Here is a 12,293-nt window from a genome sequence, read left to right on the forward strand (position 1 = left end):
CCATACATGACCACTGGAAAAACCATAGCCTTGACTAGACAGACCTTTGTTGGCAAAGTAATATCTCTGCTTTTTAATATGCTATCTAGGTTGGTCATAACTTTCCTTCCAAGGAGTAAGCGTCTTTTAATTTTATGGCTGCAATCACCATCTACAGCGATTTTGGAGCCCCCCAAAATAAAGTCTGACACTGTTTCCATTGTTTCCCCATCTATTTCCCATGAGGTGATGGGACCAGATGCCATGATCTTAGTTTTCTGAATGTTAAGCTTTAAGCCAACTTTTTCACTCTCCTCTTTCACTTTCATCGAGAGGCTTTTTAGTTCCTCTTCACTTTCTGCCATAAGGATGGTGCCATCTGCATATCTGAGGTTATTGATATTTCTTCCAGCAATCTTGATTCCAGCTTGTGCTTCTTCCAGCCTAGCATTTCTCGTGATGTACTCTGCATATAAATTAAATAAGCAGGGTGACAATATACAGCCTTGACGTACTCATTTTCCTATTTGGAACCAGTCTGTTGTTCCATGTCCAGTACTAACTGTTGCTTCCTGACCTGCATGCAGGTTTCTCAAGAGGCAAGTCAGGCGGTCTGGTATTCCCATCTCTTTCAGAATTTTCCACAGTTTATTGTGATCCACACAGTCAAAGGCTTTGGTATAGTCAATCAAGCAGAAACAGATGTTTTTCTGGAACCCTCTTCCTTTTTCAATGATCCAGCGGATGTTGGCAATTTGATCTCTGGTTCCTCTGCCTTTTCTAAAACCAGTTTGAACTTCACTATCTCCTCAATTTTGCTCATAATCATGTCCACTGGGTCAGTGATGCTATCTAACCACCTCATCCTCTGCCACACCCTTATCCTTTTGTCTTCAATCTTTTCCCAGCTTTGGGGTCTTTTCCAATGAGTCAGCTCTTCGCATCAGGTGGCCAAAGCATTGGAGCTTCAGCTTTAGCATCAGTCCTTCCAATGAACATTCAGAACTGATTTCCTTTAGGATGGACTGGTTTGATCTCCTTTGCTGTCTTGAGGAACTCTCAAGAGTCTTCACCAACACCACAGTTCAAAAGCATCAATCTTCAATGCTCAGCTTTCTTTATAGTCCAACTCTCATGTCCATACATGACTACTGGAAAAACCATAGCCTTGACTAGACGAACCTTTGTTGGCAAAGTAATGTCTCTGCTTTTTAATATGCTGTCTAGTTTGGCCATAACTTTCCTTCCAAGGACTAAGCATCTTTTAATATCATGGCTACAGTCACCATCTACAGTGATTTTGGAGCCCCCAAAAATTAAGTCTCTTACTGTTTCCACTGTTTCCCCATCTATTTGCCATAAAGTGATGGGACCAGATGCCATGATCTTCATTTTTTGAATGTTGAGTTTTTCACTCTCCTCTTTCACTATCATCAAGAGGTTCTTTAGTTCTTCTCTGCTTTCCTCCGTAACAGTGATATCATCTGAGTATATGAGGTTATTGATGTTTCTCCTGGCAATCTTGATTCCAGCTTGTGCTTCATCCAGCCCAGCATTTCACATGATGTACACTGTATATAAGTTAAATAAGCAGGGTGACAATATACAGCCTTGTTGTACTCCTTTCCCAATTTGAAACCTGTCCGCTGTTCCATGTCTGGTTCTAATTGTTGCTTCTTGACCTGAATACAGGTTTCTCAGGTGGCAGTTCAGGTGGTCTGGTTTTCCCATCTCTTTAAGAATTTTCCACAGGCCACCAGGATCCTCGATCCATAGGGATTTTCCAGGCAAGAATACTTGGTTGGGTCGCCATGTCCTCCTCCAGGGGATTTTCCCAACCCAGGGATCAAACCCAGGTGTCCCGCATTGCAGGTGGATTCTTTACAGTCTGTGCCACCAGGGAAGCCCAGGAATACTAGAATGGATAGCCTATCCCTTCTCCAGCGGATCTTCCGGACACAGGAATTGAACTGGTTCTCCTGCATTGCAGGTGGATTCTTTACCAGCTGAGCCACCAGGGAAGCCCACAACTGCTATATCAGTTGCCTAAGATATCAACAGCACTGTGGAAGCCTGAGAAATGATCATGCTGTTTTAAAGTTGCCCCATATGATAGCACATATCAACCCTTAGTTAAACTTTAAAAAACATAACAGGTTGAAAAACAGCTTAAAGGAGGCAAACACAGCATCTGCTGTATCAACTCAGAATAGTCCTAGCCTCACTCTCACACTTGCTAATTCCACAACTGCTTTTTTTTAACCTTAACATTTTTATCTAGCTGCAACCAGAGAGTGTGTACCTCTTTATAATTCTGCCGTTTTCATAAAGTACCATTTTCTCACATGTCTGCAGTCTCCCTAATTATCACTACAATGACCAACCACACAGCACAGCATGTTTTAGGCTGAGTTCAGATCCCCGCCTTAGCCAGCCTGCTGCGGGCGCTTGCAGGCCACCGCTCCTCTCCTGTCCCCTGACCACGTCTCCAAGTGCCCAGTCCTTATATCTGGTCCTTGTACTGGCCTGCAGCTCCTGCGCTCTTAGCCGTGCTGCATCCCTGCCACTTGGGGCAGAAATAGGATGTGACACCCTTTATGACACTGTCCATGGGGGACCCCAAGAAGCGCTACTTGAGTGTTACCTTTGCCAGTAACCACCATGGCTTATGGAGCCAGGCTACCAGGGGCCAGCCAGGGGCTGGGCACCTGGTTTACATTATTGCAGGCAATTCTCAAGGCAACCATGAGATAGCCACGCATAGCTCTACTTTACAGATGAGAAAAGTGGGGCTCAGGGAGGCTTAGCAGTGATTTTGGAACCCAAGAAAATAAACTCTGTCACTGTTTCCACTTTTCCCCTTCTATTTGCCATGAAGTGATGGGACTGAATGCCATGATCTTAGTTTTTTGAATGTTGAGTTTTAAATCAGCTTTTTCACTCTCCTCTTTCATTCTTATCAAGATGATCTTTAGTTCCTCTTCTCTTTCTGCCATTAGAGTGATATCATCTGCATATCTGAAGTTATTGATATTGCTCCCGGCAATGTTGATTCCAACTTGTGATTCATCCAGCCTGGCATTTCACATGATGTACTCTCATATAAGTTAAATAAACAGGTAACAACATACAGCCTTCAAGTACTCCTTTCCCAATTTTGAACAAGTCCACTTGTTCCATGTCTGGTTCTAACTGATGCTTCTTGAACCACACATAAGGTTTCTCAGGAGGGTGGTAAGGTGGTCTGATATTTCCATCTTTTTAAGAATTTCCCTCAGTTTGGCATAGTCAGTGAAGCAGAGGTAGATGTTCTTCTGAAATTCCCTTGCTTTCTCTATGATCCAAGGAGGCTTGGCAATTTGATCTCTGGTTCCTCTGTCTTTTCCAGCTTCCAGATGGAAGTTCTCAGTTCATGTATTACTGAAGCTGACTTAAAGGATTTTCAGCATAACCTTGCTATTGTGTGAAATGAGCACAATTGTATGGTTGTTTGAACACTTTTTGGCATTGCCCTTCTTTGGGATTGGAATTTAAATGTACCAAGATGTTAAGTACAAAACTGATGTTGAGTTATATAGATTGTACATTATCCTTTATATTTGTCTATGAGCTTGGAACATCTCATAATTTGAAAACTTGAGAGGCAATACATACATAGAATTTTAAAATATCTTTGCATCAAAAGACATCACAAAGTTAAAAGACAAGCCAGAGATGCTGGAGGGAAAATGCTTGCAATATATGCAACAACAACAAAAAAATCAATGTCTAGAAGATAAAGCATTACTTTGCATGGAGAAAAGCCAAAATCCAGTGGAAGAAGAGAGAGAGAACACAAAGGAGATTTTATAGAAGAAGAAATACAAATGGCTAATAAGTATATTAAAAGGATATTCAAACTTGTAATCAGGGAAATTCAATTTAAAACAATAGGGTATTCTTTTTCACCCACTAGAGAAATAAAAACTTAAAAAATTGAAAATACTCAGCTTTGATGAAAATATTAAGAATGACTACTCTAGGACCTTGTATGAACATGTCATTTGGCAAAACTCATTTGATTTAATTATTTGGTAGAACTTACATTTTTTAAATATTCATACCACTAGACCCAGAGTTACACCTCTAGAAATTCATTTTACAAAAACCACATGGTATAGTCAAGCTGCCTTCTCAGAGGTCCTGTATGTTCAGTGTTAAGTGATTTTAAAAATCACTGTTTCTAGATGGACCTGAAGTCTCTCATACTTCCCTGGGGGCTCAGCAGTAAAGAGTCCACTTGCCAGTGCAGGAGACCCAGGTTCGATCCCTGGGAAAGGAAGATCCCCTGGAGAAGGAGAGGGCAACCCACTCGAGTATTCTTTCCTGGAAAATTCCATACATAGAGGAGCCTGGTGCGCAACAGTCCATGGGCCACAAAAGAGTCAGACACGACTAAACAACAATAACAAGAGTCTGTCTTACAGAGTGCAGTCAGAAAGAGAAGAACAAATATCATATATTAATTCATGTATGTGGAATTTAGAAAAACGGTACAGATGAACCCATTTGCAGGGCAGGAATAAAGACGTAGATTAAAGAGTAGACTTGTGAACACTGGGAAAGAGGAGGGTGGGATAAACTGGGAGATTAGGATTGACATGCCTACACTACCACGTGTAAAACAGCTGCTGCTGCTGCTAAGTCACTTCAGTTGTGTCCGACTCTGTGCGACCCCACAGGCGGCAGCCCACCAGGCGCCCCCGCCCCTGGGATTCTCCAGGCAAGAAAAAGAGCTAGCTAGTGGGAACCTATTTTACAGCACAGGGAGCTCGGCTGGCTGCTCTGTGATGACCTATATGGGTGGGATGGGAGGAAGGTTCAAGATGGAGCGGGGATATATACATAGCTGATTCACTTCATTCTACAGCAGAAACACGACATTGCAAAGCAATTACACTCCAATATAAAATTAAAATAACCTGTTTTTGTACTAGCTTAAAGATGGATTTGAAAATGGTTTTGGATGCAGTTAAGTTATGCTACTTAGACTATAAACTCATCTTGACCTAAAAAAACAAACAAATGAAAAAACACATGAACACCAAAATGTATGAGTAAGAACAATCATTACAGCATTTACTATAATCATAAAAATTGGGACTAACCTAAATGACCAATTTAGGTTAGGACAGTAGGAGAGGGGATAAATAAGCGATAATACATCTATGCTATAGAATATCATGGAGCCATTTTAAAAATGGAGCAGAACTCTGGTCAATGATATATTTTGTGAGGTGTACAAGCCAAGAAATGACTACAGCATGATCATATGTGCACTCCTTAAAAATCATTCATGAGTATGCTCTGCACTTAGAAAAAAGGCTGAAATGATACTAAAATACCAATAGACATGAATTCCAAGGAAGAGTATGGGTAAGTTGATCAACTCAATTCTGTACTGTTTAAATCATTTAAAAGATTTGATGTTTAAAAGGCAAGACAGAGACATAGGAGAATGTTCTCAAAGTGGTTCAGGAAATATGATAGGCTTCATTTCTCTCACATATAAAGTGAGGATAATTGCATCTGAGCTTGCTCTTTCACTGGAGATTGTGAGGGTCAAACGAAGGGGCAATGAACACCTGCTTGGAAAAGAAAAGCAAGACCATATTCAAAAGTAATGAATTATCATTGAATAAGTGGGGTCAGGCATTTTACATAAGAAACAGATTTCAACATTTTAATTATCTTAATGATAAAACCAGTCTAGTGAGGGGCAAAGTGAGGGACTGAACCAAAGTGATTCTGCCTCCTTGCTTTCCCAGAACCCCAAAGTTCAGCATCTTTTGAGAAGCAGTGCCGGTCAAGGGTACGAACACAAACTGTTCTCCTCCCTGTGATTTTGGGCAAATTACTAAACTTCTCTGTTTCTCACTGTTGTCTTTTATTAAATAAGTATACAGAACCTACTACAGACAGTTATTAAATGAGTTAACACATGGTAACTGACACAGCAGATGGTCTGTAAGGGATGGCTATTGTTACTACTGGCTTGAATTGCCTGGTTAATCACTGGGAAAAAGAAGCATTTTCCCCTGTTTCTCTGGTTTGGGGTTGAAAGAAGAGTGAAAACTCAATAGGAACCTCCTTTCTACATTCAGAAATCTTTGTATGCAAGTAAAGAAAAATCTTTATTATATTCAAAGTCCCCCATTCTTGAGGACATCTCCACTCCTCTCTCCCTGCCACATGGCAACTCAAACCCTGACCAGGTCCAAGAATGGGACTTGCTCCTAGCGTGTTGTAGACTCCAGCTCCTCTCCTGGGGGCTCTTTTAGGTTGCCCCTGTCTGACTTAGCACTCTTGAATCCATCCTGCCCAAGCAAAGACCAACATGCAAAGTTTTTTTAAATCCATGGATGCATCAGAGATGTCAAAAACCACATATCCACTTCAAAGCCTCATTTTTAAAATTATTTTTAAACTTTTATTTTGTACTGGGTTTGCCGTGGAAATGAACAGAGATCATTCTGTCATTTTTGAGATTCCTTCCAAGTACTGCATTTTGGACTCTTTTGTTGACCATAATGTCTACTCCATTTCTTCTAAGGGATTCCTGCCCACAGTAGTAGATATAATGGTCATTTGAGTTAAATTCACCCATTCCAGTCCATTTTAGTTCGCTGATTCCTAGAATGTCAACATTCACTCTTGCCATCTCCTGTTTGAGCACTTCCAATTTGCCTTGATTCATGGACTTAACATTCCAGGTTCCTATGCAATATTGCTCTTTACAGCATTGGACCTTGCTTCTATCATCAGTAACAAAAAAGATCTTCACGACCCAGATAATCACGATGGTGTGATCACTCACCTAGAGCCAGACATCCTAGAATGTGAAGTCAAGTGGGCCTTAGAAAGCATCACTACGAACAAAGCTAGTGGAGGTGATGGAATTCCAGATGAGCTATTTCAAATCCTGAAAGATGATGCTGTGAAAGTGCTGCACTCAATATGCCACCAAATTTGGAAAACTCAGCAGTGGCCACAGGACTGGAAAAGGTCAGTTTTCATTCCAATCCCTAAGAAAGGCAATGCCAAAGAATGCTCAAACTACTGCACAATTGCACTCATGTCACACACTAGTAAAGTAATGCTCAAAATTCTCCAAGCCAGGCTTCAGCAATACATGAATGGTGAACTTCCAGATGTTCAAGCTGGTTTTAAAAAAGGCAGAGGAACCAGAGATCAAATTGCCAACATCCGCTGGATCATCGAAAAAGCAAGAGAGTTCAAAAAAAACATCTATTTCTGCTTTATTGACTATGCCAAAGCCTTCAACTGTGTGGATCACAATAAACTGTGGAAAATTCTGAAAGAGATGGGAATACCAGGGCACCTGACCTCCCTCTTGAGAAACCTGTATGCAGGTCAGGGAGCAACAGTTAGGACTGGACAGGGAACAACAGATTGGTTCCAAATAGGAAGAGGAGTACGTCAAGGCTGTATACTGTCACTCTGCTTATTTAACTTATATGCAGAGTACATCATGGGAAACACTGGGCTGGAAGAAGCACAAGTTGGAATCAAGATTGCCGGGAGAAATATCAATAACCTCAGATATGCAGATGACACCACCCTTACGGCAGAAAGTGAAGAACTAAAGATTCTCTTGATGAAAATGAAAGAAGAGAATGAAAAAGTGGACTTAAAGCTCAACATTCAGATCATGGCATCTGGTCCCATCATTTCATGGGAAATAGATGGAGAAACAGTGGAAACAGTGTCAGACTTTATTTTGGGGGGCTCCAAAATCACTGCAGATGGTGACTGAAGCCATGAAATTAAAAGACGCTTACTCCTTGGAAGGAAAGTTATGACCAACCTAGATAACATATTAAAAAGCAGAGACATTACTTTGCCAACAAAGGTCCATCTAGTCAAGGCTATAGTTTTTCCATTGGTCATGTATGGATGTAAGAGTTGGACTGTGAAGAAAGCTGAGCACTGAAAAACTGGTGCTTTTGAACTGTGGTGTTGGAGAAGACTCTTGAGAGTCCCTTGGACTGCAAGGAGATCCAACCAGTCCATCCTAAAGGAGATCAGTCCTGGGTGTTCATTGGAAGGACTGATGCTGAAGCTGAAACTCCAATATTTTGGCCAGCTCATTTGAAGAATTGACTCATTGGAAATAGACCCTGATGCTGGGGAGGGATTGGGAGCAGGAGGAGAAGGGGATGACAGAGGATGAGATGGCTGGATGGCATCACTGACTCGATGGACATGAGTTTGAGTAAACTCCAGAAGTTTGTGATGGACAGGGAGGCCTGCCATGCTGCGATTCATGGGATCGCAAAGAGGCAGACATGACTGAGCAACTGAACTGAACTGATACCTGATTATTAAACAATGCTGTGATAGTTTCAGGAGAACAGCGAAGGACTCAGCCATCCTGGACATGTACACACACACTGCCATATTTATTTATTTATTTATTTATTTATTTATTTATTTTTTTGTGTGTAATAAAGTTTTATTAAAGTATAAAGGAGATAGAGAAAGCTTCTGACATAGACATCAGAAGGGGGCAGAAACAGTACCCCACTGCCATATTTAAAATGGATAAGCAACAAGGATCTACTGTATAGCACAGGGAACTCTGTTCATAACTTCATTTTGAGAGAGATTAGAGAAATCTGGCATTTCCATCTTAAATCGTTCATATTTCCCGGAAAGTTTGCTCCTCTTTCTGCCACAAAGGACCAGGGTCCTGACTGATTCCAGCTTATCTTCCTGTGTCAGGCTACCTGCCATCCTACTGCCAACTTCTCATGGACTTCCAAGAAGTTCATACCTCTATTTCGACTCCTACATACACGTAGATGGGAGAAGTTGATTGAAGACAGGAAGCCAAGTCCTCTACTGTTGCCCGCAACGCTGGGGAATGAGGGCTGTGAAGCCCCAGAAGGAGCTCCAAGGAGGCGCTGGCTCTGCCCCCCTTCTACAAGGGACACATGGAGGCAGCGACTCTCACTGCCCTCTACTGCACATGCTCAGTCCAGGGCCCAGGGTTGCCAAGCAGTAGTCTCCCACTGGTAGGTAAAAGACTTTGGGAAGTGTTGAACGGCAGAAGGACTAAGGGCAAAGAGGAAGGAGAAGTAAAAAGGAAAGCGAGGGAGATGAAAAGAGCCCTCAGGAAATGGCAACTCCAAAAACAGCAAGATGTTTCAATCTTCAGGCCAAAGAAGAACATCATCTGATTCTTTACTTTTGTTTGTGAATCTTTGCCAACTGAAAATCATTTGGGAGCGTTCTCTTTCAGGATATGTGACTGTAGCCCATTCAACTTAAAGAGGTGGCTTTGAGCAAGTCTCTTAACTTTGCTCAGCAGCAGTCTCCCCCTTTGAAAGACAAGATAAGCATATCTACCAGGAGTAGATGGATTGCATTGATTTAAACAAGACAGAGGTTTATAATCCTCTCGTGTGACAAAAACCTAGAGGAGGACATTCCATGTTCTAATGGCAGTTTCATAGTCATTGGAGGCTCTGGGCTCTTTCTGTCTTCCTTTATCACCATCTATAGTTGGCATATGTCTTCCAACTCCAAGTTCACGTCATAGTCCAAGAAGGCTATCAGGGCACCATACATCATGTCTGAAATCTAGGTACAAATTAGAGGGAAGAAGGGATGGACACACTCCCAGCTGAGTCAGTCTCCTAAAGCAGGGGTCCCCAACCTCTGGGATGTAATACCTGATGATCTGAGGTGGAGCTGCTGCAACATTAACAGAAATACAGTGCACAATACATGTATAGCACTTGAATCATCCTGAAACCATCTCCCCACCCATCCCATTCATGGAAAAACTGTCTTCCCCAAAACTGGTCCCTTGGTGCCAAAAAGGATGGGGACCACTGTCCTAAAGAATTTTCCCAGGACCCTCACCCCCTGCAACAACTTTTGCTTACATTTCATTGTAAGCATCCGCAGCTATAAGGAAAGCTGGGGCATGTCTTTAACTGCGCACATGGCCCCCAGGAGTAAAAGGAGGGGAAGTAGATGAGCAGAGATACCGGGCAGGCAGTCTCTGCTGTAAAACCTCAGAGAGGTCTTAAAGAGCTGCAGGAAATAATGCACACAAGTAAGCACTTTGTAAGCTCAGATTAAGGGCTTGGCAGCTGTTCTCAATCATCTTCACTGCAACACTGTAAAGTGGAAACTGAGGTGCAGAGAGATCGCCAAGGTCAATAGCCATTAAACGATAGACCTGGGATTCCGAGGGAGGCCTGGCTGTGTCTTTCCTGTATCTCCCCTTCCCATAGGAGAGGGTTTATCTTAGAAGTCTGTTGTGAGTCTGTGGAGGGGGCTTGGCAGCCATGTGTACATGACTGAACTCCCATTCTGCTGAGTCTAGGTACTGAGGGTGGGGAGCAGTTCTCTTGCAAGCTGAGAGCCTGGGCTGCTGTCCATTAAGTGTGGAGCACCAGAGGACCCCAGTAATCTTCAGCCTCCATGAACTCTGGTCACGTTGTCTTCTTTGAGATAATGGATGCTTTTAATTTTGCCTTTTACCAAGGGCCTTGGGACCAGAGGCCTTCAGGCATGAGTGCCTATAAATTGCATCTTATTACATTATTAATTACCATGTTATCTGGAGTCAAATAACTGATTAATTCTTTGGCAGACAATGCTGTGAAATAGAAATTCTTCCTATTCCCTTCCTCCCTGCCCCTCCCCAGCTCTCAGGGAGGAGGTAAGGGATCAGACTTCTATCTGTTTTGAACTCTTTGAAAGAACCACCGGGGACCATGAGAGGCAGCTGTGCAGCCGGTGTCTGGAATACCGTGAAAAACAAGGAAGAAGTTAACCCACTGGAAACAGGATGATAAAAACAGACATTCTGGGACTTCCCTGGTGGCTCAGTGGTAGAGAACCCGTCTGCCAATGCAAGAGACACGAGTGCCATCTCTGGGAAGTTCTATCTCCGGGAGGATCTCACATGCCATGTAGCAACTAAGCCTGTGTGCCTCAACTACTGAAGCCCGAGAGCCCCAGAGCCCATCCTATGCAATAAGAGAAGCCACCACAAGGAGAAGCCTGCTCATCACAACTGGAGAGGAGACCCCACTCAGCACAACTAGAGAAACCCCATGTGCAGCAAAGAAGACCCAGCACAGCCAAAATTAAATCAGCAATTCAATAAATAATATTTTTAAAAAGAAATAGACGTCCTGAGACACCTGAGGAAATTTGTCCTGAGGCAAATTTCAATTCAAGATAACATGGGATTGGGACCAAGAGGAGATGAACCAGCCTGAAGTTTGGATGCAGCTAATGGAGGAGATGAAAGTAAAAAAGATGCATGTTAGTATATGGGGACAGAGAAGCTAAAGAAGGCAGCTGCTGGACCTAGTGTAGGCTGGGAACCTCCAGCAAAGAGAAAGGGGCACTCTGAAATACAGGATTTGCCTGACACGTCAGCAGGAAGGGCCTTGGCTTCCTTGAGAACCCTGAGAGGGAGCCCTTGCCGGTCCAGAGCATGAACCCTGGAGGTCACGGAGGGCTGACAATCATTAGTGCTGTCTAGTTCAGGGGTCTGCTGTGCAGAAAGGGACCTGTCTTTGCTTCTTGGTCCACCAGAGCATGGAACCTCTTAACTAGGGCCAGAATCCTCTGGTGTGGGGGCAACCTGGAAGTTTCTCACAAGCTTTTATGATATTCTAGGACAATAAAATAGGGCTACCAGTGGGTGGCAGATTTTTAAGAAGCTGTGACCTTCTGGGGTTTCCCAGGTGGCTCAGTGGGTAGAGAATCTGCCTGCCAATGCAGGAGACGCGGGTTCCATTCCTGGGTTGGGAAGATCCCCTAGAGAAGGAAATGGCAACCCACTCCCGTACTCCTGTGCCTGGGAAATCCCAAGGACAGAGGAACCTGGGAGGCTACAGTTAACAGGGTTGCAAAGAGTCGGACACAACTTAGGGACTGAGCACATACGCACGACCTTCCTAGGTTGCAGTTGATAGCCGATAGAAGCCTCCTCTTCTTGTCTCCCGCCATCTCACACGTGGTCAGATATGCTGCATCGGTGAGAGTCTTGATGAACTCTTTATGTGGGAGGCGAATTCTTGGCATCTTCCAGCTGCATCTGTGCAGTTGGCAAAACCCCTGCCTGCAGAACTGCTGTGAGGGTTAAGTCCCATCTGTCAAACCCTCACACCAGGCCTGATGCAGAATCGCTGCTGAACACATCTTAGCGACACATCACGGCACAGGGCCCTCCCCTAAGTACTGCAACTGAGAACACAAATAGGAGGGCCGGTGCAGGCAGG

This window comes from Muntiacus reevesi, chromosome 5 (assembly GCF_963930625.1).
Source record: "Muntiacus reevesi chromosome 5, mMunRee1.1, whole genome shotgun sequence".
Classification (NCBI taxonomy): Eukaryota; Metazoa; Chordata; class Mammalia; order Artiodactyla; family Cervidae; genus Muntiacus; species Muntiacus reevesi.